The 25654-nt window shown below is 41.3% G+C and overlaps 1 protein-coding gene across 2 annotated transcripts in view; it reads left to right on the plus strand.

Annotated features, from left to right (window-relative positions):
- GNG12 (G protein subunit gamma 12) overlaps window positions 1-25654 on the plus strand; it is a 131246-nt gene that overhangs the window by 45710 nt on the left and 59882 nt on the right. For both annotated transcript variants that reach the window (XM_017877146.1, XM_017877147.1), the window contains exon 2: window positions 9166-9215. The gene's annotated coding sequence lies outside the window, so the exon portion shown is untranslated. The remainder of the gene's footprint in view (window positions 1-9165; window positions 9216-25654) is intronic.

Here is a 25654-nt window from a genome sequence, read left to right on the forward strand (position 1 = left end):
TTAATAAGGACTCTCTCCACTTGAGAACTCTTTGCCCCAGTGCACCAAGCTTTTTGCATCCCCCAGTATGCTTAGGGACTCACTTCCTCTCAGGCTTTGGCACAAGCTTTTCCCTCTACCTTACTTATACCTCCCTCCTTTCCTCTTGTGGTAAACCCTGGTCATTCCGTACAGTTTAGCTTCCACCCTGCTTCCTCCTGGAAGCCTTCTGTGATCATCCCAGACCAGTATAAGTGTCCTTTGTGTTCTCAGGGTTAGCTATCCTTACTGTAATTAGATTATGTGCTACTGGAGCTATGGTGGCCTCATGAGTTGTTTATATGACTTATTGTGGGTTCCTTGAGGGGAGGGACTATATATACACACACATATTTATACACACACATATATATACGTATATATATATAGACACACACGCACATATATATATATACATACACAGAGAGAGAGAGAGAGAAGGGAGAGACAGAGTCTCACTCTGTCACCTAGGCTGGAGTGCAGTGGCTCAATCTCTGCTCACTGCAACCTCCACCTCCCAGGTTCCAGCAGTTCTCCTGCCTCAGCCTCCCAAGTAGCTGGGATTACAGGCACATGCCATCATGCCTGGCTAGTTTTTTGTTGTTTTTGTATTTTTAGTAGAGATGGGGTTTCACCATGTTTGCCAGGCTAGTCTCGAACCCCTGGCCTCAAATGATCTGCCCACCTTAGCCTCCCAGAGTGCTGGTATTACAGGCGTGAGCTACTGCATCTGGCCCATAGGGGGAATATATTTTGTTTTCTGTTTTGTCCCTACCACCTTCCACATTGCCAAACACATAGTAGGTTCAGAGACACTTACAAGCAGCAGGATGGTGGAAGAGCCAACAAGCTACAGACCCTCTTCATCTACAGTTTTCTTTGGCCTTGCTCTGTGGCTGTCCGTCATTGTCCCTCCAGTTCTCCTTGGGAGACATAGCTATGCTAGATCTTTCTTAAAAGACCCCAATCCTCTCTATCTGGGGACCACCGTCCAATTTAGTGTTAGTTACTAATTTGTCCCACAAGGCACTGGGCACATTATGGAAATACACACGAAACAGCTAACCTCAACTGCCAAGGGTTACATAAATATCCGCGGGGAGATACAGAATCTGAAAGTATTGTGTAGGCTGGGGTATTCAGTTTTGTTTATTGGTATATATACGGAATAAAAATGTTTCTACTGTAACAGGTATTTCAATAAAATGTTAAATCATCCCCAGTTTTGAAGGTCTCATGGCTGACAGGATATACTGTATTAAATTGTAAATTTTGGATGTTTTCATTTCATAATTCAATCCAGATTATTTCTTTCTCCCTAGTGAACATTAATCATTTCCTGTGAATTTTCCTAGTATTAGGAAACAGATGTCCCATATTTTTATCTGAGTTTTTCCCAAATGCTGACCAAGACTTTAGTGCTTGTGTGCTGTGTGTGTGTCTGTGTGTATACACAGTGAATTTTTGAGAGATAAGTTATATCTGAATTTGCAAATAAAAGCATCACCGATACAGCTACATATTTATACAGATTTGTACATGGTTGGAAACATTCTTAGACATTCTGTTTAATGTAGTTTAGTATTGTTTGGCTAATGCAGACCTCCAGCCTAAGAATGCATTAGAAGTGTCTCATGATAGTATGCTTGCCAAAATAAGGAATGGTGTAGCAAAGAGAATACAGTTAGTGCAACCTTATAAAATGCTCTTATTTTAATTACGTTTTTTAAAAAACTGTTTTCTCTTAACTATGAAAATTCTTCCCGCATGTCTCTGTAAAACATTGATTGAGTGCTCCTCCATGCAGAGAAAGATGCCAGGTGATTTAGGAGATACGACTAAAATATGGACCATTGGGACCTTACCACCCAGTAAGAGAAGTGCAACACATTCCCAAATATCTGTGATAAAAAGTAGGAGGTAGAAAAGGTTGTAGAAATTCTAAGAGAAGAGTGGTTTCATTGAGCCAAAGAATGAGGGAATACTTGGGAGAAGAAGTGGTATTTACGCCAGGACAATAATAATAATAATAATAACATAAAACTTAATTTAGGTTTAAGTTATTTAAATTATTTTGTCTGTATAAAAAACTGTGTGAGGGTAGATCCATTTTGTAAGCCATTGTTACAGTAAATTTGCTGAAATAATGCTAACATTTCTTGAGATCCTCCAGTGAAGTAAACATGGTTCTTGGATGCTGTGTGTAAAGGCTTTCTAATAGGAAACAATATAGAATTGGTGCTTTGAATAATAATCCATTTTGCACAAAATACATCTCTTCACTTTTACCTTGTAAGCTTCCTTTCACAAGGGGTCCTGTGACTCAGTGAAAGAGGGATTCAGCTGCAGGATTCAGTGATCCTGTCTCAGTCACCTGGCCTGTTTGGATCTGTTTTCTCTACTGTACAGGCAACACTGTTATACTCCCCAGTTCACTCACAGGGTTGCTATGACGATCAGTGTGGATATAAATTGACTTTGAAACTCAATCAAAAGCCAAACATTTCGCCAAGAAGCAATATCATATCTCTTGAGGTTTATACAAAATATAGCTGTTACACATTATTTAAGAAATGCTATGTAAATGAAAAGATACTTTCATACTTACTTGCATAAGTTTTGGGAATCTATTTGTGGCAAATGTATATCTTACCTGTTGATTACTGTTCACTACAAAGAACTTATTCAAACTTACAAGAAAAACATCAGGTTCATAATACATGAATAACCAAAAAATATAAAATTATTGTTTTTCAAGGTGACACACCATTAATAAACAAACATGTAAAAATGTTGATCCTAATGCTATTACAAATACAAAACAAAACAGTCTTAATACTATTTTATGTATAAAATATGAAGATCTCAGGAACTGTGCATTATTTTGCTGGTGATATTGTTGTATGCTAATAAAAATCCTTTTTTTTTTTTTTTTTTTGAGACGGAGTCTCGCTTGTCGCCCAGGATGGAGTGCAGTGGCGCGATCTCCTCTCACTGCAAGCTCCGCCGCCCTCCTGGGTTCACGCCATTCTCCTGCCCTCAGCCTCCAAGAGCTGGGAACCCCCCAAACAACACAACAACCACTAACAGGCCACCGCCACCACAACCCGGCTAATTTTTTTGTATTTTTAGTAAGAGACGGGGTTTCACTGTATTAAGCTAGGATGGTCTCAATCTCCTGACTCTCGTGTATCCACCGCCTCGGCCTCCCAAAGTGCTGGGATTACAGGCGTGAGCCACCGCGCCCAGCCAATAAAAATCCTTTTAAAAGCAAAAGCTAGTAATTCTACTGTTAGGAATTTAGAGAAGCCAGAGAAATAAGATAAAAGAATGAAAAAGCTAAGTCATGAAGATGTCCAATGTAATCATGTTTGTGATAATAAAAACTGGCAGTAACTTAACTATCCAGCATTAGGGGATTGATTTAGGAAGTTGTGGCTTTTCAACATGAAACACTTATGTCTATGTGTAGAAATACTGAAATATTTAAAGTGAAATTTTAGAAAGAAATAGTAGCCGTAATTCATGGAGTTTGTCCTAGTGGCACTGTGCTAAGATTTTTTATCCTTACAGCAAGTTTATACAAAAAGTAATATTAGCCCCATTTTACACGTTAGGAAATTGAGAACTAGAGATAAATTGTTCAAGGACTCGCGTCTCATTAGTTGAGGATCCGACATTCAAACCTCGATCTGCCCAATTCCAAAGCCTTTACTACCAATACCATATAAACTATGGCCATAGTCACATAAAAGCACATGTTTCTATCAAAGGTAACATGCAAAAATAAATAGCAGCACTAGGATGCTGGAAATATGGGTAAATTCCAAAGAAGCTTTCCATCCTTTTAAAACTGTGATTGTCCTTTCAGTACAAAAATGGGAAAAAAAATATGTTGAGTATAACATTTCAATTTCTTGTTTACTCTTTTTCACTTATTCTCTTAAAGTGTGATGAAATAGGAATCTATGTGTATTTTTTAAAATTTATACTGCTTTGGCATTATCAGAATACTTTTCCCCCAGCTTATCTACAAGTTAATTGAGTACATATACCACCAGTTCCTTGAAAACAAAACTTTGTCTTCAGAAACTCTCTGTAGATTAGGACAGTAGCCAGGTAAAAAGAGTTTCTCCTGATGAACAGCCTAGACCAGCTCTTCCAGCCAAGAGCCAGTCCCAAGGTGGAGATAATGAGGTGGTACCATTTGGTTAAATTAGGCCAGTTCAACCTTTTGGGGTGTGCCATTCTCTGGGACCGAAGCCCTTTACAATGGGGCAAAATGCCAGCGTTGTAACCCACTGTTTTTAACCTTTGGAGCTCAGGAATGAATTTGTAATTCTTTGACACATATAGTATTACTTTACAAAGTTGGTAACCCTCCAAGCATCTAATAAAGGCAAATTCGTAGGATAGACTTAAAGCATAGGGTTTATTTCCCTCAACTATGCCCCACCTTTGTGGAGCATTTACCTTTTATCCCTACAGTAGGGTCCTTTATGTGTGTCAAAAGCCCTTTTACATCTGTTTTTGCCTTTTGAGATAACATATCAGAATGAAACCATATAGTACCTGTGCTGTTCCATAGAGTAGCTGCCTTTGTGGCTGCTTGGTCACTTGAAATGTGGCTCATACAACTGGGGAAGTGAGTTTTTATTTGTATTTAAATTTAAAGACTCACATGTACCTATATTGGACAGCATGGTTCTAGACTTCTTAATGCTTTTTTGACATCCCCCCTTGAATGTCTCAAAGTTAACCAGATCACGTCAGAATTCTTGATTTTTTTTCTTCCCTCAATCTGTTTTATCCCTGAGTAAATGAAACCATCATTGACCAAGTTGCTTGACCCCCTGTATTCACTTCATCAGCAAGTCTTAATTGTTTACCTCTGGAACCTATACTGAATTCGTCTACTTCTCTATATCTGAGGTACCATAGCTCACCTGAACAATCAAATGGCCTCACACTTGGTCACCATTTGTTCGCTATTGCCTCTTCAATGCTCCTCCCTACAGCTGCTGAAGAAACCTTGTTAAACTCTTCATTAGGTCACTTCACTCCTTGCATGTATGAAAAAAATTGTAGAACTTATTGTTTAAAATGATCTCATTTACTTATTTGTATACATGTTTGTTTGCTTTCCCCCATTACAATGTAAGGGCCTCAAGTCAAGAATGTAATTATACTTCATTCACCACTGCATCTCCAGCACCTACAACCATCCCTGGCATTTACATTCAGTATACCTCTCAATAATAACTAAATTAATGTCATTATTTCTTATGTAAGGAGATGATATGGCAAGAGTCAATACAGATTTATGGTTTGGTTGTTAATAACAAGTGATACTGACATCCATCTACGTACATGGGAAGGTGGTGGATTCTTTTACATTCCAGATGCAGTATAAAGGGTGGATGTTATGGCTGACTGTATTTATCTGCAAGTGGGTAGGCTGGGCCACAATCCTGATGCAATCTCTGACCAGGCTAGAGAGAGCTCCTTCTCTTCCTACAGATCTGTGTATGTTCTAGATCTTAAAACTTTTTGCCTTTCTCACTGTTAGAGGAAAGTATTCTTCTACAAGTTCAAATTCCATAGCCATTCGAGGGGAGTTTAGTTAGTAATGGAAAGAAGTATATTCTGGAACTCCATGGTAGAAATATCCAAGCCATGTCCAGGCAGCCAAAGGAGATTTTTTAGCATGTGTCTTTTCTGGCAGTCCTTGATAATAGCCAGCCAAGACTTTGGGCATGCTATTGCTTAAGCATGTTATTACTTAGTTCTACATGCAAAGTAAAGTAAAACTGATGAACTTGGAGGTGTGAGCAAGTCTGCCAAGCTCTGAGTTGCTTCTCCTCCCTCTGGTACTGAACAGGCCTGGGAAGTGACCATCTCCTTGGTACTGGCTGGATTTAAAAGATAAAGTCAAAACTTGCTTTGTTAAAGTCTTTATTTGAAGATTCTTTATCCTAGTGCATTTTTATCAGGCCTGGGTTGATAGCCTTGGCTCCTATCCTTTCAATGCTATTCCAGTGTTTTCCTGTGTGTGTCTTTATTGAGTATCTGCCATATACCAAGCACCTCACTAGGTCCCGGAGAGACAAAAATGAGCTAGACACATTATTAACCTGCAAACATGATTGCAGGATTCTGCAAACGTGGGGAGAGAGACCAATAAATGGAAATCTAAAATATAGGAGATACCAGAGTAAAGTAAGTACAGGGGCAATGAGGGTAGAGGGAAGGGGACCCTAGTTGGAGGCAGGCATGGAGTGTGAGGTCTAGAACCAAATTGTCTGGGTTTACAGTTTGACTCCGCCACTTACGAGCCATGTAACCTTAGGCTACTGGCTTAACCTCTGTGCCTCAATTTGCTGTCCTACTAAACGGAATAATGAAAGAACCTTCCTCATAGGATTACTAAGGGGATTAAAGGAGCATGTAAAGCATTTGAACAGTGCCTAGCACCTTAAAAAACCAGCTTTTAATATTACCAATAGTACACTCATGTGCATATAATGAAATTTCAGTCAACTATAGGCTGCATCTGTGGCAGTGGTCCCATAAGACTATATAATACCATTGGTACCAACTGATTTTTTTTAAACAAAACAACCTATTTTAAAGATGATAATACCGTATTTTTACTATACCTTTTCTATGTTTAGATACACAAATACTTACCATTGTGTTATAGTTGCCTACAGTATTCAGAACAGTAACATGCTGTCCAGGTTTGTAGCCTAGACACAATAGGCTCTACCATGTAGCCTAGGTGTGTGGTAGGCTGTACCGTCTAGGTTTGTGTAAGTACACCCTACGATATTCACATGATGAAATCCCCTAAAACTTCATTTCTCAGAACACATCCCCCTCCTTCAGGGACACATAACTATAGTAGTGTATAATTGCCATTTGAATTGAATGAATACTGCCTTACTGTCACTACTGCAGAGAAGTTGTTGCTAAGCCAGTCAAGAGTATTCACACAGGCTTCCCAGAGGTGGTGACTTTTGAACTGAGATGTGAAGACCCACTGATACTGTAGGGAAAGGACATGTTTGACAGAAAGAACAGAATCCACAAAGGCATAGAGGAGTGAAGGGGGCAGGGTGTGCATTTTGGGACCTGTCAGTGAGACGCCTGAGGGAGAGTCCAGGCATGAGGCCACGGGGGCTTTTTTGAGTAGTCTGAGGAGCTTGGCCTTGATCCTAAAACCTAGAGGAAGCCACAGAAGGATTTTCAGCAGGCTCAGGGCTCTCCATGGGAGACTGGGTGGCAGCCCTTTGAGTGGCCTTAGCTCTACGATGTCACTGACCAGCCTCCGTCTCTGTAATTTGGCAGAAAGCTTGCATGAGGGGGGCTGATTTTGCTCGCTGAGTGTGATTCTTTTGGGGCCTGTGGATTAATAAAGTGAAAAGGATGTGTTTTCTTAATTCTTTTACTTGATTCTTCCTAACTTCCTACCCCTGCTGAGACAAATATAGGGATACCTATCTAAAAGACGCGTTTGAGAATCTTTCAGCATCTGATGAAAGCACTAGGCCCTTCCCTCAGAAAAATCACCAAAAGAAGATTTTCCGTGGACCTCACATTAACCTCCCCGACCACCACCACCTTAGTCATCCAGACAAACCTCCAGACCTGATGCAGCCTTTTCGACCCCACCTGCTTTGGTTTTTGTGCTCAGATCCCAAATTGTTTTGAATTTAATTTGCTAGTGCATCCAGTAACTGTTCCATCTGCCATCACTGCTATTATCTAACCATGTTATCATGAGAGCAGACTTGGATCATTTGATGGTTATAATTAAAACTGAAAGTAATTATCTTCTTTTGAGCTGTTCAAATTTAATTGAGAGGGTAGTGGGTAAAAGCATGGACTCTGGAGGCAAACGACTTAGATTTGAATCTCATCCCTGTCACCGTCTCACGGTCTTGTGTAAATAGTGTAACCCCTCTGTGCCTCAGTTGCCTCGTTACAAAATGAGAATAATATATTTACCTCATAAAGTTATTGTGAGGTTTAACTGAGGTAACACAGGGGCATGCCAAGAACAGTTCCTGGCACATAGTAAGTGCTATATATAAGTATTTGCTGTCATTTTGTCTGATTTCTGTTAAAATGACATCATGAAATGGGAGTAATGATAGATGACTGAGAGAAGGAAAATAGGTGAATAAGATCTTCATATGCGTCGGACTTCTTGAAGCCTTGCCAATACCTGAAGACCAAGAATAGGTTGCCTAGACCCGTGCTGTCTAGTATGGTAGCCACTAGCCATGTGTGGCCATGGACTACTTGAAATGTGGCTAGCTCAAGTTGAGAGGTACTGAATCTTGAAGATTTAGTCTAAAAAAAAGTAAAATATCTTATTAATGATTTCTGTATTATGTGTTGCAATAATACTCTAGATAAATTAGGTTAAATTAAATATTAAAATTAATTTATTTTTTGCTTTTAAATGTAGCTACTAGAACACCTAATATTATGTTCTAGTTATTAAATGTATTTCATTATAATTATGTATAGTTAGAATTAATATATAATATAATACATAATTTTATATTAATCTAATTATTAAATATATTTAATATTATGTTTTAATAGTATGTGGCTTGGGTTATATTTCTATTGAACAATACTACCTTAGGCTCATTATTATCAATTAAGATAAAAATCTGTGTTTATGTATATGATCAGATAGCCACTATTAGAATGTCTTGTACACTCTTCCTCTGACCTTCTGAGGTTATGTTGGACCACCAGTGTTTTAGGTGGTGTCTTAGAGGGAGCCATGGCTGGGTCCTAGCATAAAGAGATTGAGAGACCAAGGTAAGGGCAACAGCTAGAGAGGCTTCCCCTGACTTGGAGAGGTTTGGAAAAAACACTACCATTTATAGTTACACTGGCCTCAGATTTTGAGCACTCCCCAAAGTAGATGAGAGCATGCTCTCTCTATTCAGGAAGTTAAACCATGTTGGCAAAAAATGTTCCCTCTTCCATCAGGAGCCAGAAAAAGCTTTGTTCATCTTTCACTACATGAATAAATGCTCAACGTTATGGCAGTCACTTGGGATCGAAAGCACACCCTTTCCAAATGTGATTTACTTAAGGAATGTTTATTTAATTCTATTTCAGATTCATTCCACTTAAAACCTGAAAACATTGGACCACACAAAGTCTTACTGGTAAGTTCTTCATTTCTTAAACAAAGTGACTGTTTGACTTTATTTTTGAGATGACATTCACACTTCTATGTTAGATGCTTCCCTACCAGTGATATGATGAGATGTCTATTTATTTGTACTTTTCTTTAATCTCTATAATGATTTATGATGTTTCCATGCCTTAAAAAAACAGAGCAACCCATGTTCCTTTGTAAGACCATGGGCAGGATAAAGATCCATGATTACATGCCAAATACTATTAAAATAAAAACTTTTTTGGGTAATGAAACTATTTCCAGGCCCCTGTTGATGGTCTGCTTGTTTCAGGCAGTATCCAAAACAACAGAGTGTTATTTCAGCCAAGGAATTCAGACAGTCCCTTGTAGTGTGTTGTAATGAAAATTGGCTCACAGCTACAACATAAAACATACTGGGGCTCTACTCTTTATTTCTGTATTTTTTTCTCTCATCTCTCATCTCACCTAAATGTGATTATTGCGAGGTAATAGTTCTGCCATGGTAGAAAACTTCCTTAAGAGCTAGGAAAATAATGTACTTTTTAAAAGTGAGAAAGCTTCTGGGGCTTCATATAGCATCACTCCCTAATATTGTGGCTATTTGCAATGTGTATCAGTTATCTTATGCTGCATAACAAACCACCCCAAAATTTACTGCCAGCATTTTGAGTCAAAATTTACTGGCTCAAAATAACAATGCTTTATTTATCTCACCATTCTGTGGGTTGGTGATTTGGGCTGGGCTCAGCTACGTGATCCTTCTCCTGTCACCTGGGACTATTCATGTATCTGCAGGTAGCTGCAGGTCCATGTCAGCTAGGCTTTGTTTCTTGGGGTCACTGACTGTCAGGTGGAGTGTTAATGATGGCTAAGCCATGTATCTCATCATCCTGCAAGTTACCCTAAGTGCATTATAAATTGTAAGTATAATTAAAATGAATTAATTGATTGTGGATCTCCAGTCGGCCAGTGTTCTGAAAAGGGCAGTAGCCTGCTTGGTAGAGGTAAAAGGAATAGACAGTGAGTGATCAAATGGTAGTGGTGGAATTAACAATAACAGCAACAATAGTAATAATGAGTACCTACTGTGTATTGAGCACTGTGTGCCAGGTACTGTGCTGCCTTACATAGAATTACTTGAGATTTACAAGAAAAATCTCCTTTTCAATTGCTTTTGTACTACTTTTGTAGTATATTCCACCTTTAGTGAATTACTTCTATGGGGTTTTTTCCTCTTCAAAATGCCTGGTTAAAATGTACCTGTCCTTGAGAAAGAAAAGACACTACGCTCTTATCAACTGTTGACAACATATAGTCAAGCCCAAGGTTCTAGAGAGAGGTGGAAGGCATTTTGATTTGGTGGGAGGAGTTGAGGGAGGGAGAGCAACCAGTAGCACTAAAGAGAGAGTAGGTGTGGATGCTCAGGAATGGCCCAGGGGCACTGGCTGCCCATGGGGGATGGAGGGTAGGGAAGGTGAGCAGGAACACAGGATCCGGGGTAGGGAGAATGAGATACTTGCTGACTTGATGAGTTGGCCCAGGGCTATTCCTGGTTCAAGGCCATCACCCTGTGGCTGCCACTGCATGGCAGCATTTGTAAAACTTTCCTCCACTCACCATCTGGTTTGTTTCCTCTTATGTTGATTACTGTTGATCTGATGTATGTACCTGTCTTCAAAGATTTTTGAGATGGCCTTTAAACATAGGTATAATATAACGCGATTAAGAAAAATAAGGGAGGAAATCTGTGGAGAAGGAAAAGTGGGGTGAAGTCAGAGATAAAGTAAGGCCCCAGTTCATGGGAGAGAGGCTGTTCATTTGCTGTCAGGCCCCAGAGTCTTACCTCTGAGCTTCCGAGCAGTCAGTACAAGAAGGAAAACATGCTCCGTTAACAACTTATGGTGGCTGGAAGATAAAAGCACACGAGTTACTCAGAAGAAGCAAGGTTGATCATGATTCAAGGCTCAGAGAAATGTCTTCAGGGTGCTCATAAAGCGAATGCCACACAGAGTGGCCGACAACATCCCTGTAGGTAAAACAATGAGGACTGCCTCTGTGCAGGCGAGTGACGTGACAGCTGAGTGCAGTCCAAGAGAAACCCCTCTAGTTCAGGTGTGCATTTCTCTGTTGGTCTTGCTTAGTCCAAGGATGAAATGTAATTGTTTCAACTGAAATAACAAATACATATATTCACAACCCTCCTCCCCTCCCCACCTCGTAATGGACTTCAGATTGTCACAGCTGTCTTGATGCTGAGCCTTGGCATTTTAGTTATGGACCAGATTGGACACTTGAGTTGAAATCTACTTACCATCCCTGTTCTGAAAGAAAAACAAACAACTTCCTGATAGTGCTCTGTGAATGTTTTTTCTCTCCATTCTCAAGTCATTCTACAGTGACTCAGTCTGTGTTGTGGCTTTTGAAACACAGAATTTACATTGACCCTGCATGATCCTCTTCCCTTGCTCCATGTCTCTCTCCTTCTCTTTTGAGCCCCGTGATTCTAGGTTCATTTCTTATACTGGAACATTCAGTGCCTTTTGGGGGCAGTTTGAGAGGCTCATGAGACTTGACTCCAAGTATTTGATAGTAGCGAACTATAAACTAGGCTACCACTGTCCTTTTCTGGGTCCCTCCTCTTCTAATGAGTAACCTTAATACTTATTACAAGAGGTAGTATCTGATAATGTAGGGAAGGTGAGCAGGAGTGCAGGATCAAGGGTGGGGAGAATGAAATATTTGCTGACTGGCGGCACTGCTAAGATGCTATTGGTGCAGAGAATGATAAGGAATAATGTTAAGCCTAGACTTTTTTGCAAGAATGTCATAGGAAGAAAAAATTTTAATTCATTTAGGGTCGTTATCAAAGCGGAGCCCAGAATTCCACAAGGACTACCCATGAAGGGGAATTTCCTTTGGGACTTTGTTTTTCTTTAGATCAAGTTTATTAGGAGTATTTTGGTTGCAAGCAACAGAAATATAATTCAAACTAGTCTCTTGACTTATATGATTAGGATGGCCATACTAGTAAGGGCTTCAGGCACAGCTGTATTCAGGAGTTCCAAAGATATCATCAGGCCATTATCTTTCACTCTGTCTTGACTTGACTTAGCTCTCTCAGCTTCATTCTCAGACATGCTCTCCCTTACCATGGTGGCAGAGGTAGCTATCAGTAACTGGGTTTCTGTCATTCTCACAGCTGTGGTTGCCTCTTTTGCCATACTTCTAGCAGTAGTAAGTACCAAGGAGGGACCTTGACCGGCCCAAATTGGATTGCCTGCCTGAACCAGCATGGCCAGAAATAGGCAGTCGACAATAAGCAGCATCACTTTAGCTAAGGGCTGTTCACGTGTCCCATGAGAGACGGTAAATCCCACCAGAATTACACAGAATGGGTTCCCCATAAAAAAAAGGAGGGGTAGTGTGACAGCTCTTTTAGAATTTGTCTAGCAGGTTTCCTGTTTTCACTGGAAGACTCCCCACATTATTTAATACATTTAAAAAATTAAAAAATGATAAAAAGGAGGTGTGTTGCTACCAGAAGGAAGGAAGGAAAGATTGAGAATGCCAAGCAGATAAATTTTCTAGGTACCAGAGTCCACTAGTTTAGACATTCTTCATTTGGAGTCTATTAAACTGGTTGGAAATTAGATTCTGCACAGTTACATTGACTACCTACTTCAGGTTTGGTGTCGTGATCCAGACTACCAATAAGGAGCATGTGGAGAGGACAAGGATGGGTAGCACCACTTTGAGATCTGGTGGGCAGCTCTTGGCCTGAGGACCTCATGTTGAATCCTCAGGATCTTCAGGAGTGGTTCTTAATCTGGAGATTATGAATATACTTCAACAGATCTGTGAACCTTCTGTCATTATTTGCAAAATTGTACATATGCACTTTTTTTTATTGGAGAAAGGATTATGTTTTCCATCATTATGTCACAGGACTCCATGCCTGCCCCCTCCCCTGGGCCCCCCTTGCTTAAAAACCATTGCTTCAGACTTACTCTAATTGTTTTAGACTTGGCTAGCTTAATCTTACACGTTCCTTTCTTGTCTTGGCTCAATTAGTAAAGTGTAGTGTCCATGATAAACATAGCTCCTTATGGGACAGACACAGTGACATCAGTGGCTGAGCATGTTGCGTTAAATTATATGTTAAGCTTTTTAGGCACATATGTACACTTTCCACAATCATAGTTGCCATTTACCTAATGCCGGGCTCTGTGCTAAGTGCTTTACATGCATTCTCTGAACTCTATATTTATATACATGATTATAATTCTGGGAACCTCAGATCCACCTGCTGGAACCAGCTCCTTCCAGCTGCCTCTCCTGGAACACTGGATATAAATTCTGAGTTTTTCCTCTCCCCTATGTCCTCTGTGGTGGGTCCACCTCTCTCTACCTTCCCACCCACAGATGATAGCATCATAAAATCAGAGTGTTGTACAAGACCCATAAGATCATATTTGTCAGTGGCTTTCAAACTCTGGTTTTTGGTTTTCTAGCTCAGGGACTCTCAAGGAGGAAGGATGGGCAGGACCCAAGTCCCTTTCCTGCTTCAATCACAAATTTGCTGAAAACCACTCATCCGGGACAATATGAGAGCTCACGGATAGATGTCAGGCTTGAGGTTGAGTACAGGTTCCTACTACTTTGCTTACTTACCTGTGTGACCCTGGGCAAGTTGCCTAACTTCTCTGAGCCACAGTTTTCTTATCTGTCAAATACATGCCTCAAGGAGTTGTTAGAGGGACTGAATGAGGTAGTGTCTGTGAAGTCCATGGCCCAGTGCCTGGCACATAGTCAGGACTTACCAAAGGTTAACTGTATGTAATTAATATATGGTACAATGTGACTCACGGGTCATAGTTAAGACTCAGCTTCATTCTTATCTCCCACTGTTCCTTTAAAGTTTATTCAGGAAGGTGTGTTGTACCCCATTTCCTGATAATAACTTCATCAGGCCCATAACTTCTCTGGTTACTTTTCTGGTAATGAGAAGTTCTAAGGCCACTTGAAGTCAGCCTGCCTCTCTCTCTCCCTCTCTCTGTCTGTCTCTCTCTCTCTCTCTCTCTCTCATCTCACTCTCACTCTTTCTCTCTCAGCATGCACACACACATGCACACAGGTTCATTTTGGAAATTTGAAATGCCCTCTTTGGTCTATAAAGAGTCAGTATTCATTCCAAGGGAGGACTTCCCTCCATCCAGCCACCAAGGGCCACTTCCTGTTCCAGTGGCCTCCAGCTGCCCACTGCTCTGGTCTCCAGGTTGTGGGGTCAGGGGGAGTGTGCAGCAAGTCTTTACCTGACTGCAACTGTCACACCTGGTGCTGAGTTATCTGAGCCTGGCAGACAGGGAAAGGGACTTTTTTCTCTCCTGGCCACCTCCATGGCCTTCTCCAGGACTCCTCTGAGGGGCCTTGCTCTGGGGCCCCTGGGATTTGGGTGGTTCTCTCCTCCTGCCACTGTTGCCATCCCTCAGCACCTTCTGGTTTCCAGTCGGACTCTCTTTGGGGTCCTCTCACTCTCATGCCAAAGCCCTCTCGGGGAGAACCTGTTGCGAAGAGACCCAGGCTGCCACTCTGGGTGTCCAGGGTTCATATTCCTTTTACCCTCCCCTCTGCCATGGGACAAGGGGACAGTACTCACTTTCTGATGTGGCATCCGCCCTGCTGGCTTAGCCAGCGTCAGCCACCTCTCACATTTTGGTTCCTAAGGGCAGATGTCACTATCAACCTGGGAACTCTAGGAGATGCATATCAAACTCACCACATACAGCTTTTGAAACCCTTTTCTCTGGGCTGGAGAAAAAAGGCTGAGACCTCTCCATTCCACCCACCTTGGAAACCGTAGGAATCAGAGCATTACCAAAGAATCTTACTCCCAGAATCCTCCATTGCTTTCCACTGTCCTGTTTGTGTCCTCCTTCTGGGTCTTAGAGCCAGCTTATTAGAAATTTCCACATAATGATCAGATCCCCTGCTTTGGAATTTCCCATCTGTTACATCTTGAGGTGGTGGAAACTTCCACTTTAGCATCTTAACCTCAGACCCAGTGTGAGACACTTCTCTTCTTTTAACACTCTAAAAGTGGTCCTTCATCTGGTGAGGAGCTTCCTGTCTCCCTCTCCCCTCCCTCCCTCCCATATCATCCCATTCAGATTTTCAGCTAAGTTGGAGTTGTTGGAAAGATGCTGCTCCCTCCAAGCCAAACCTAGCTTCCTGTGATGTTCTTTCTCTCTAATGGGATCTCAGGAGAGAGAGAGAGTGAGAGTATGAGTGTGTGCATGTGCATGCCCTGTCTGGAAAAATCGAACATTGGAAAAATGCGTAATGTTTAGAAAATTGGAATTCTTGCCTGGGCCTCAGATTCCAAAGTGAAGCTTAGACACCCTGTTCTCTAAGCCCACAGGGAAACTTTTGACCTATGTGTCTGGGTGGGTTTCCTTTGCCTTATACCAACATACACCTGTATAACTCCAGCAGAAAGCTAGTATTTGGAAACGGTGCTCATGCCATTTCTCATGCTCATGACCCTAACATAGTTTCTCTTGATCTGAGAACTGATTTGCTGTGCTTCATGGGGGCATATTGATCAGGGCTCCATGCAGGGTTTATGAACTCTGCAAATTCAAGCCTTACAGAATGTCCTACCTCCCTCCAAAGACCCACCCTCACTTATGTAGGTTTTCTTTCATGCTCGTGTGACATTTGGAGTCAGCGTATTTTTCTGCCTTCTCTGGTACCAGCGCTGTGAACTCAGCCTCTCTGCCAGTGTGCCCTCCTTTGTCATGTGCGGTTGGATCACTGTGATGTTGGGTCCTGTAACAATTAGGTCACTCGCTGAGTATAGGCCCCCCAACCCGTAGTGAAGCCAGCATCTCAAATGAGCAAATGACCCATGCTGGGAAGATGCTTGGGTCAGCTAAAGTTGGGGTCTCTCTGGGTGCAGTGGCCTAAGAATGTATTAAATGCATTTGGGGTAGTTCCGTCGTGTACTAGTCTCTTGGCAAGACTGAACATTATATATCCAGATGTGAACCTGATTTATGTCCTCATTTTTACTGGCTGTTTACAAAGATGGCAAGATACAGCTCCCTCCTTTCCTCCCCCAGACCCATCATATGAAGTGATATTAGAGACAGAAACTCAGATAGCAGAACTCAACTCCCCTGGGACTGCTCACCTATACTCTCTTGACCTGAAAGCATATAGTGATTTCCGTTGGCCATTCAAAGATCTAGATATATATTTGAAATAACTAACAGGCTCTTAGCTAAAGCATGCTTTCTATTTGTATACATTTTATAGTAGGGAAGTGGCTTAGTGTGGGCAGATAGACTAAAGTTCAAACTTTCCTTAGCTATTGAGACACTTTGAACATAGTGGTTATGGTTAACCTTTCTGAGTCTCAGTTTCCTCATCTGTTAAATGGGCATCATATCATTTGCCTCACAAGATAGCTATATTAAAGGAAACAGCACACATTGTGAACTTAGCCAGTGGCCCATCACATAATACATGTTCAATAAATGGTAGCTATTATCATTGTTTGCATTTAACTATTATGATGATTTCTAAAAACTTTAAAAGCCTTGGAAAAAAGTAGCCCCATTTCTCAGCCTGTTTTCTTTTTCTTTTTAATCAAATAGGAATTTGGGGGAAAATAGAAATATCTGCAATGATCTGCTTTTAAAAAATAACTATCTTGTGAAACTCACTAGTTCTTTATAGTATCGAAAGTGATTTTTGGCTGCAGAGGCAGCTTGGCATGGGGACTAAGAATAAGGCTCAACGTGTCCAGCCTCAAATCTATACGAAATACCTTTGTAACCTTGGACAAGTCGCTTACCTCTTAAAGCCTCAATTTCCGCATCAATAAAATAGGGATAATACTGCATAGGGTTATTGAGGTGATTAAGTGAAATAGTCTATATGAAATGTTTAGACTACATGTGGTTCACAGGACACAAATAATGGTGGCTATTATTTTCCCATCAGACTCCATTTTACAAATAAGAATTTGCAGAAGGTCAGGCACAGTGGCATGTGCCTGTAGTCCCAGCTCACTGGTGGGCTGAGGCCAGGGATTCCCTTGAGCCCGGGAGTTTGAGTCTGGCCTCCTCAATGTAGCAAGAGCCCATCTCCAAAAAAAGCTTTTAAATCAAATTTGCAGAACACTGTTTTTTGTGATAAATAGCTTTTATGAAGACACTTTTATATGTAAGAAGTTGTTCTTACTGTTTTGTTCAAAAAGAAGAAAGTTTATATCTGGTTTGCTTATAAATTCCAAACTGTAGCACATGTGAAAACAAGCTACATTAACTAAACCTAACTTTCCATTTTTTTAGGCTTTGCCTCATTTTATTAAGATTTGGGTAAATGATATTGCCATCAGATAAGGAAAAAATTGCGTATTATTTTTACAAGGACTGAAAATATGCAAACAAACTATGTTTAGCTAAATGCTCGCAATTCAGGTCACTTGATTTTGCTCTCTTTCAGTAAAGACTAGTATAGTTGGCACCTTTGTGCAGCCCAAGGAGGTCTGGAAGCAGGGGTGCATAACCTTCCATGGGTGGAAAAGGAGAAGAAGGCAGAGTCTGAACTAGTGAGGATGACCCAAACTGGTGACTGAGGCTTGGTCAGGTAGGTGTGGAGAGCTGGCCCGTGACAGAGGAGTTTGTTCCCTTTCACAGGGCAGCGCAAGTGTTTCTTTCAATAGCTCCACCTCGGTATCTGTCTCCAGGCAATGGACAGTCATCAGCGGGTGGAGCTCGGGCGCTGTCGTGCTGAACCCGTATCAGCCTCGTTAGAGATGGCACCATGTTCAAAAGGCCAAGAAGAGACCCAGAGCCAGCACACGTGACATGGGGTTTCATTGCAGGATTACAGGGGTTTCTGTTACAGGGGAGAGTCCAGTGGTGGCAGGCTGGACAAGACAACTGCATGGCCCAGCAGTTAAGAGCCCTAAGTTTCAGGATCTTTCACTGGCAACACCCCTTCCAACGCCCTGTAGCTAATGTGGTATTCCTAATTTTGTATTGTATTTCTAAAGAGGACCGCCAAAATTGTATAAGGCTTAGAACCCACAAAAACTGGATCTGTCCATGCATCAGGGACACACACACTCTGAGCCTTCTGCTCTGTTGTATGGTTGCCAGGGCGCTGAAACTCACATTTGATTCTCCCTTGGGAATAGCCATTGCCTGTGTGTGCCCCTTCTGTAGCTAGACCTGTGTTCCCTAAGAGGACACCTAACCCTTTCTGTAAGGGGGAAGCGAGACCCAGCGAGGAACTGCTGTCCAGGCACCTTCCTGGCCACCAGATGCCATCTTCAGGGTAGAAAGGGCCCCGTTCATACAGGAAGGGAGGGCAGGCACTCAGACCTCCAACGGCTTGCTTTGTGGTTTTTCAGAGGGAGGCCCTACAGAGGAGACGGGGTGGGAGGGAGCCCCTTGTGAGGCTTCAACTGGCTTCAGAATTTCCCCAGTGGAAAATTCTCCTGGAAAAAAAAAAAAAAAACCAACATATATTCTTGAAAGTGTATCATCGCCGGCAAAACCATAGCTGTGATCTCAAGTTTGAGGAGAATGGGCTGGCCAGCCTTCAGGGCTGTGCTGATTAAGCCCTGCTCATGCTCAGCCCTAATCACATTCCCTCCCTGTTACTGCGCCAAAGGGCTGGGCTGCTTTGCTCATCAGCGCAAGTGGAATGTATTGAGAAGAAACAGGAGCGCGGAAAGGCCCCTTTATATGTGAGTATCTACCACTGTGCGAAAATAAGGGTTTGAAAATAATTTCCCCTTTCAGTGAAATGCGAGCCAACTTCGCCCCCTAGAGGAGGACCAGAGAATTGTTTAAAATGAGCCCTCGAGGCATTTTTATTGTGCTGATTGATAATCTGGAAAGATTATCAGCCTGTAATTAGATGGGACTGTGAAAGGGGCTTGTCTAAGAGGAGTTTAGGGTGTGTGGGTGTGGGTGTGTGTGTGTGGGTGTGTGTGCGCGGGTGTGTGTGCGCGCGCGTGCTTTGTTTTGAGTTTTTGGCTTGAGATTTTGCCTTGAGATATTATTGTAAACTTGGGGTTGAATGCTCTTATAGCTATCAAGAGTAAAATAGTTTAAATGCCACCAGACTTAAGGCTCACAGCTGTTACATTTATAGTGGACTTTTTTTTGGCCAGATTTTCACCACTACTTCTAATTATGACAGTCATTGTTAGTCTTGAGTTTCCTTTCACTCCTGGGGGTTGTGGCAGACATAAAGCCCACTCGAAAGCAGGAATTTTCAACCACAAACTAGGTATGTATTAGAGATCCTAAATTATAGACTTTAGTTATGTCACCCACATTGAAATCTTTTTGATTTAGTCCTGCTACTTTATTTGCATCATTTCGTTTACACCTACTACTAACAACTGATTCAGTCACAGGTTAACTAGGTAGTAGTTATTTCACTACTACTTCCTATACATTTTGTGTATTTTTAAAAGAAAAATGCAAAACAAGCAGAAGGATAAGTGTTGAAGTATAAAAACCTTTCTATATATTTCATCTTCTGTTAAAATATGATCTTATTCTGACACCTTTGTTAAGCCTTTGTTAATTATTCAGCTGCTTTTAATTACCAAATCTGACCCAATTACTTGGCTTCTAATGTGTCCCCTGTAAATAAAGCCTTTATAATAAAAATGTTATCTACCATCTTTTGTCTCTGGGTAAATATGTTTATCATCTTCATTGTTCTAGATGTTCATCCCTCAAGTGCAAGATAAAGTTACAGTGTTGATATTAGTAATCGTTTTAATGGGTTTTTTTCTTTCTCTGCTCTTAGAAACACTGAGCTATACTTCAGTATTTGAGGGCATGGCATTGTTAAGAGATCGTTACTCATGCGTCAGATTAATTGCCTGCTGGGGACTGTTTGCCTCAGAAGGATGTGAAAAGAAAAGAGTGTGCATACATTTTGTAGATTATTATAAGTTATTTTTTCAGTACTTGACAGGAGCTTCTAATGACTTGATAATATTCTTATATATTTGTCTACTTTCGTTTTTATATATTCTTATATATTTTGTCTCATTTTCATCACATGCAATTTTATGAGAGGAAATAATTTTTTGACAATATAATCTGTTGCTTTTTGCCCCAAGTGTGTGGAAACCAATTGCCTGAAATACCAAACAGGCTTTGTTTGGAGAAAGATGTATATATTTTTCCCAGGTCTAGTTCCTGGAGGATTCCTCTGTGTTCTTGCTACTTGATTCACTCTGACGAAGTCCAGAGGTGATGGTAAGGCCTAGAGAGCTGCAGTTTCTGCTAAACCAGAGTAACTCCAAAGCATAGGCAGGTCGATTTTTTTGCGTGAACACCCATCTTCCTTGCTTGTGGCCGTAACGGCCACCCCAGTTATTGAAGGAAAACACACACACATATACCCACATGCATATACATACAGCTGGTAGTACCTTTGTGTCTTCTTGGACATCTGTCCCCTTTTCGCTGTTGAAAGTGGCCATTAATCTAATGTTGAGACAGTCTCATTCATTAATTGTCCCTCAAAGTCAGGTAATTGCAGTGCTGAGCAACGTCAGGATGGTATTGAAGTTCCCTCTAATTTCAGAGCATTTTCAGGCTTTCATTATTATTCACAAATTGCAGCAGCTGAAATTTAGACCCTGGTGACTAGGACAGACAGAGGAGAAGGGTAGGCTTTGGAAGTGGGTACTTGGGATAGGTCAGAATAAGGGTTCGTATTTTTAGTAAGAGCAATGTTTTGCAGACATTTTGATAGAATTTTGTGGTAAATGTGGTAAATGCCAAGAGGTACCCCACCTCTTTCTCCTGGTCCCCCAGCTGCAGCTCACTGGCTCATTTGTCGTTCTGTATGCACCAGGCTATTCCCTGTCTACCTGGAGCACTGCCTCCGGGTACTCATTGTCGCACCAGCCTGTGTATTTCATATCCCTTAACACAATCCATATTTTCTAATTTATTTCTTTACTTGAGACCTTGATCTCACACCTAAACTACTGGCCCAGAATATACACTCAGTATTTACTGAGTGAATGCGAAGGAGTGAAAGAACGAGCAAGCAAAGAAAGGAATATATTCAGAGGCATGACAAGAGCAATGCCCTTTATAACCACAATTTAAGGTGAAAGCCACTAAAACAGCAATGCAATACTAGCATGTCAATGCGCAAGGCTTGTTAGCCTGACGTAGAGTTCACACTCCATCCTTTGTTAGACTGCAAATTGACAGAGCTTCTTAGACAAAAGTTGTTAATATAGTAACAATCTTAACATATTCTTTTAAACAGATAAACTATTAATATAAAAATTAATAGTGGAAAGCCAATCAATAGTTCATAGGGTGGGAGGGGGGCTGATTTGGAATTATAGCAAAATTATAAAAACAACCTAAAATGCTACAACAAGGAGATGTTTGTGTAAAATGGAATTTGTATTCCCAGCTACCCTGGAGGCTGAGGCAGGAGGGCTGCTCGAGCCCAGGAGTTTGAGGCTACAGAGCTATGTGATTGCACCACTGCACTCTAACTTGGGTGACAGAGTGAGACCCTGTCTCTTACCAAAAAAAAAAAAAAAAAAGTGATGTATATTTATTTCTGTGGTATTGCTACCAAAAGTGCATAACCTGCATCAAATCAGGAAGAAACATGTGCAAACCCAAATTGAGGGACATTCTACAAAATAACCAGCATTTACTGTTAAATATCAGTAACATAAAATACCAAGACATACTCAGGAAAGTATCCCAGAGTAAAGAAGACTAAAGAGACATGACAATTGAACATAATGTATAATTTTGTATTTTCTTTTCCTGTAAAGGATATTATTGGGATAATCATCAAAATCTGAATAAGGTTGTAGATCAGATAATAATAAGATATCAGAATTAATTTCCTGATTTGACTAATTGGTGTGGTTATATATGAGAACTCCTTATTCATAGGAAACATACACTGAAGTATTTAGGATTGAAACTTGGTATTCGTATTCATTCATACTCGTTCTCTCTCTCTCTCTCTCTCTCTCTCTCTCTCTCTCTCTCTTTCTCTCTTTCTCTCTTTCTCTTTCTCTTCCCCCTCCCCCCCCCAGGGTAGGGTGTTAAATATAGTAAAATATTGACATTTGAGGAACCCAAATCTGTGTGCTTTGCGACTATTCTCTAAGTCTGAACTTATATCAAAATAGAAATTAAAACATGATGCTTATAAAGACTTTATAATCACATAGGGAAATGCTTTTGCTAGAATGGAGCAAAATATAAAGTTGTATAGCAGAGTATAGTTTAGACTACCTTAAAAACTCAATCTGATCAAGGTTTCCTTTGATTTTTTAAAAAAGGAAGAACAAAAAATGCCCAAGAAGATATTAGAAGGAAATATAACAGCACGTTAACTTTTACATTCTGTTCACTTTAATTATATTTTACAAATTTTTCAGTAAATTGCATGTATTTCGTGAAAAAACGGGAAAAAAAACTTTAAAAAGAGACAAATGCTAGCGCTCAAAAATCTGAGCGAATCTTACTCTGTGTGTCTTCACCACCACATACCCCATTCCAGTAGAAGGATGCCGTATATGTATGCATGCATGTAGAAATGTATATATGTACATAAATACATACTCTTTTAAACTTTTCTCGTTTTTCTTTAATATGTTTTGAGGGAAATCCTATATTGGGCAGGATTATAAATGAGATGACCTCTTAAGCATCTTCTAGCCTTGCAGTTCCTTGCCTTCCTTTCCATCTCTTTGGGAGTCAGCACCTCCTTAATCCAGATGCTGTGCTAGCTAGGTACTGAGTATGTAAGGATGGTTGAGCCACCCCACCTCATCTTTTAGAGATGTTTCAAGTCCATGGGGTAGGCAGATAAAGAAGTCAGTGATTACAATCTTGTGCTAGGTACTGGGCAAATGTAGTAGTTCCTACAGTGGGCAGGCTTGGGTTGGGGGCAGCCGTGGTGGTTAGACAAAAGGAGAAGGTGTTGATTTTTAAACCTAGAAAGTTTAGTGAGAGCTTGCCATTTGGAAAAGATAGCAGAGCATTCTAAGCTAAACATTGCAGCATATCTAGTGTATGTTCTCACCAAGACCCACTGGAGTATCGTTCTGGAGGCCCTGAACAAAGAGGCCAAGAGTCTTATAAGACCTGAGAAGCTCAAAGTCCTTCTTTGTCTGCTTTCCCGGGTCTGGGAGGGAGTAGTCTGACTGCAGGTGGCAGTAGTTGCTTTCTTTGGTCCTGGAGCAGAGCCCTGATTAAACTCAATGTCCCCATTTGCAGGATCACTGAGAGAGTTTTCCTGATTGCTGCTGCCTCTCTCGCTGCCCCCTCCCTCACCCGACAGAAAGCAGATGGTGTGCACATACCCTCAGGGAGGGTAAGGGACTAAGGGTTGATGGGAATACCTGGTTGGAGAGTTTGCCCATCTTGGATATACCCTGCTGAACTGTTGGAAATGTGTTTTATTCATTTGGAATCACAAAACCAAAGGGCCAAGTTGGCCTGCACTTGACCTTGCAGGCTTTGTAGATACTTCTAGGGACCCAGAATTACCCCCAAAGCAATGTTGTTATTGAACAGGATGCCTCCTGTTTCCCTGGACAGTAACTCATCATTGAACCATTTGCCTGGGCCCGTTATCCAGTCCCATCATGAGAGCTGAGGACGCCAAGACATAAGGTTTAAATCCACCATTCAACAAAATCAAGACAGAACAGAGGTTCAGGATGCTACAGCTGGGTGAGGTTGGAAGCCTCTCTGTCTTGGGAATCTTTTAAACTATTTTAGAGCATGATTTTTTGCTCAGGTATTATTTCTACTTTAAAGCTGTCTCATAGGTTCTTAAGAAGATTACATGAAACTGATAGAAATTCAGGGCATGGCACAGAGTAACCATGCAGTAACTTCCAGTTATTATTCATAAATATTGACCAGCACAGTGTATGGAGTGAGAATACTAGACTCTTGGTCGGGAAACCCATCCAAAGTCTAATCCCAGCTTTACCCCAGAATCCTAGAAGTGAAGGGAAACTGAGCTGGAAAGAGGCCTTAGAAATCTTCTAGTATCTAGCACAACTTTATTTCAGAAACTTAGACCTAGATAGGCATAGGAGCCCTGTTTGTTACCCACAACTTAAATGTTCTCCTGCACATTTTCAAAGCAAGAATAATAATCGCACCCCCATTATAGGATCGTTTCAAGTCAAGGATGAAGCGAGTTGGTGTACATCAAACTCTTGAAGCAGAGTCCTTAATACATATTAACTGGTGTTGTTCTTGTGAATTCCCTGTTTATCCTCCCCCTCCTATTTGACTGCAAGGATCGAGATGTGTCCTCCTTGCTTACTGTCATGTACCTGGCATCTGGCACAGTGCCTGACTCTGGAGGTGCCCAGTCAATGTTTGTTGAATAACTGAAGAAAGTATTTGCTGAGGATCAAATTTAGGCCAAGTCTGGATCAGAATACGAGCTCTAACGCTAAGGTTCAGTATTTCCACACAGTTCTACATTAGCTTTGACTTTAGGCAAGTTGCTTCATTTCTTCATTTGGTTTCTTCACCTTGAACATGATCCATCATGTTTTTCCTGATCATGAACAAGGTGTGTCTATAGGTACAGGACCCACCCGTCCATCAGCCTTTTCGGGCAACCCATGTTTGTGCTCCACTGGGCCACTAGGTGTCGTGGTTGGTCAAATATCAGAGAAAGCAAAAAAATAAAATAAAATAAAATAAATTGAACTGATTGCCCTACCAACCTGCCAAATGATGGGAGTGAGCTTATACAGTTATCGGAAGCTAGTTACCTCTGGATGAGTTGACTGGGTTGCCTTGGAAACGCAGGGAGTTGCCCAGGATTTGCATGCATGGACTTTGAAGCGAAGCCATAGATTAGAGCCCACGGCTGTGCTCATACCAGCTAGCACCTTGGACACACTGGAATGTCACAGGGCCTTGGTTTCAGTAATGTAATGCATGTAACATGCTCGGCACTTTGCCACAGTGAGGGAAGAGCACTACAAAGCTAGTGGCTATGAGGGCTACTTCTGGTATTCGATACTGTAAAATGCTGCTTTTCTGTTCCTTGCCACGCCAACTGCTAAAGCTTTGCAGGCTTTCTGCCTTGCTCCCTGTTTTACAAAGCCAAATTTTTAAATAGCCCCTTAAACAGTAGAGTGGACAGGGTATCAGTATCAGGTTAAAAGGGCAGCCTAGAATATTTGGAGGGACACCAGAACTCCTTGGAATGTCACTGTGGAGCTTAGTCAACACAAAGCAGAGTGTTTTTTCCATGACTGGGACCCAGAGTGGAGGTAAGTGAGAGTGAGCGCCGTTAAAAAATGGCCTTCACTGGCCGGGCGCGGTGGCTCAAGCCTGTAATCCCAGCACTTTGGGAGGCCGAGAC

This window comes from Rhinopithecus bieti, unplaced genomic scaffold, assembly GCF_001698545.2.
Source record: "Rhinopithecus bieti isolate Rb0 unplaced genomic scaffold, ASM169854v2 scaffold_6380, whole genome shotgun sequence".
Classification (NCBI taxonomy): domain Eukaryota; kingdom Metazoa; phylum Chordata; class Mammalia; order Primates; family Cercopithecidae; genus Rhinopithecus; species Rhinopithecus bieti.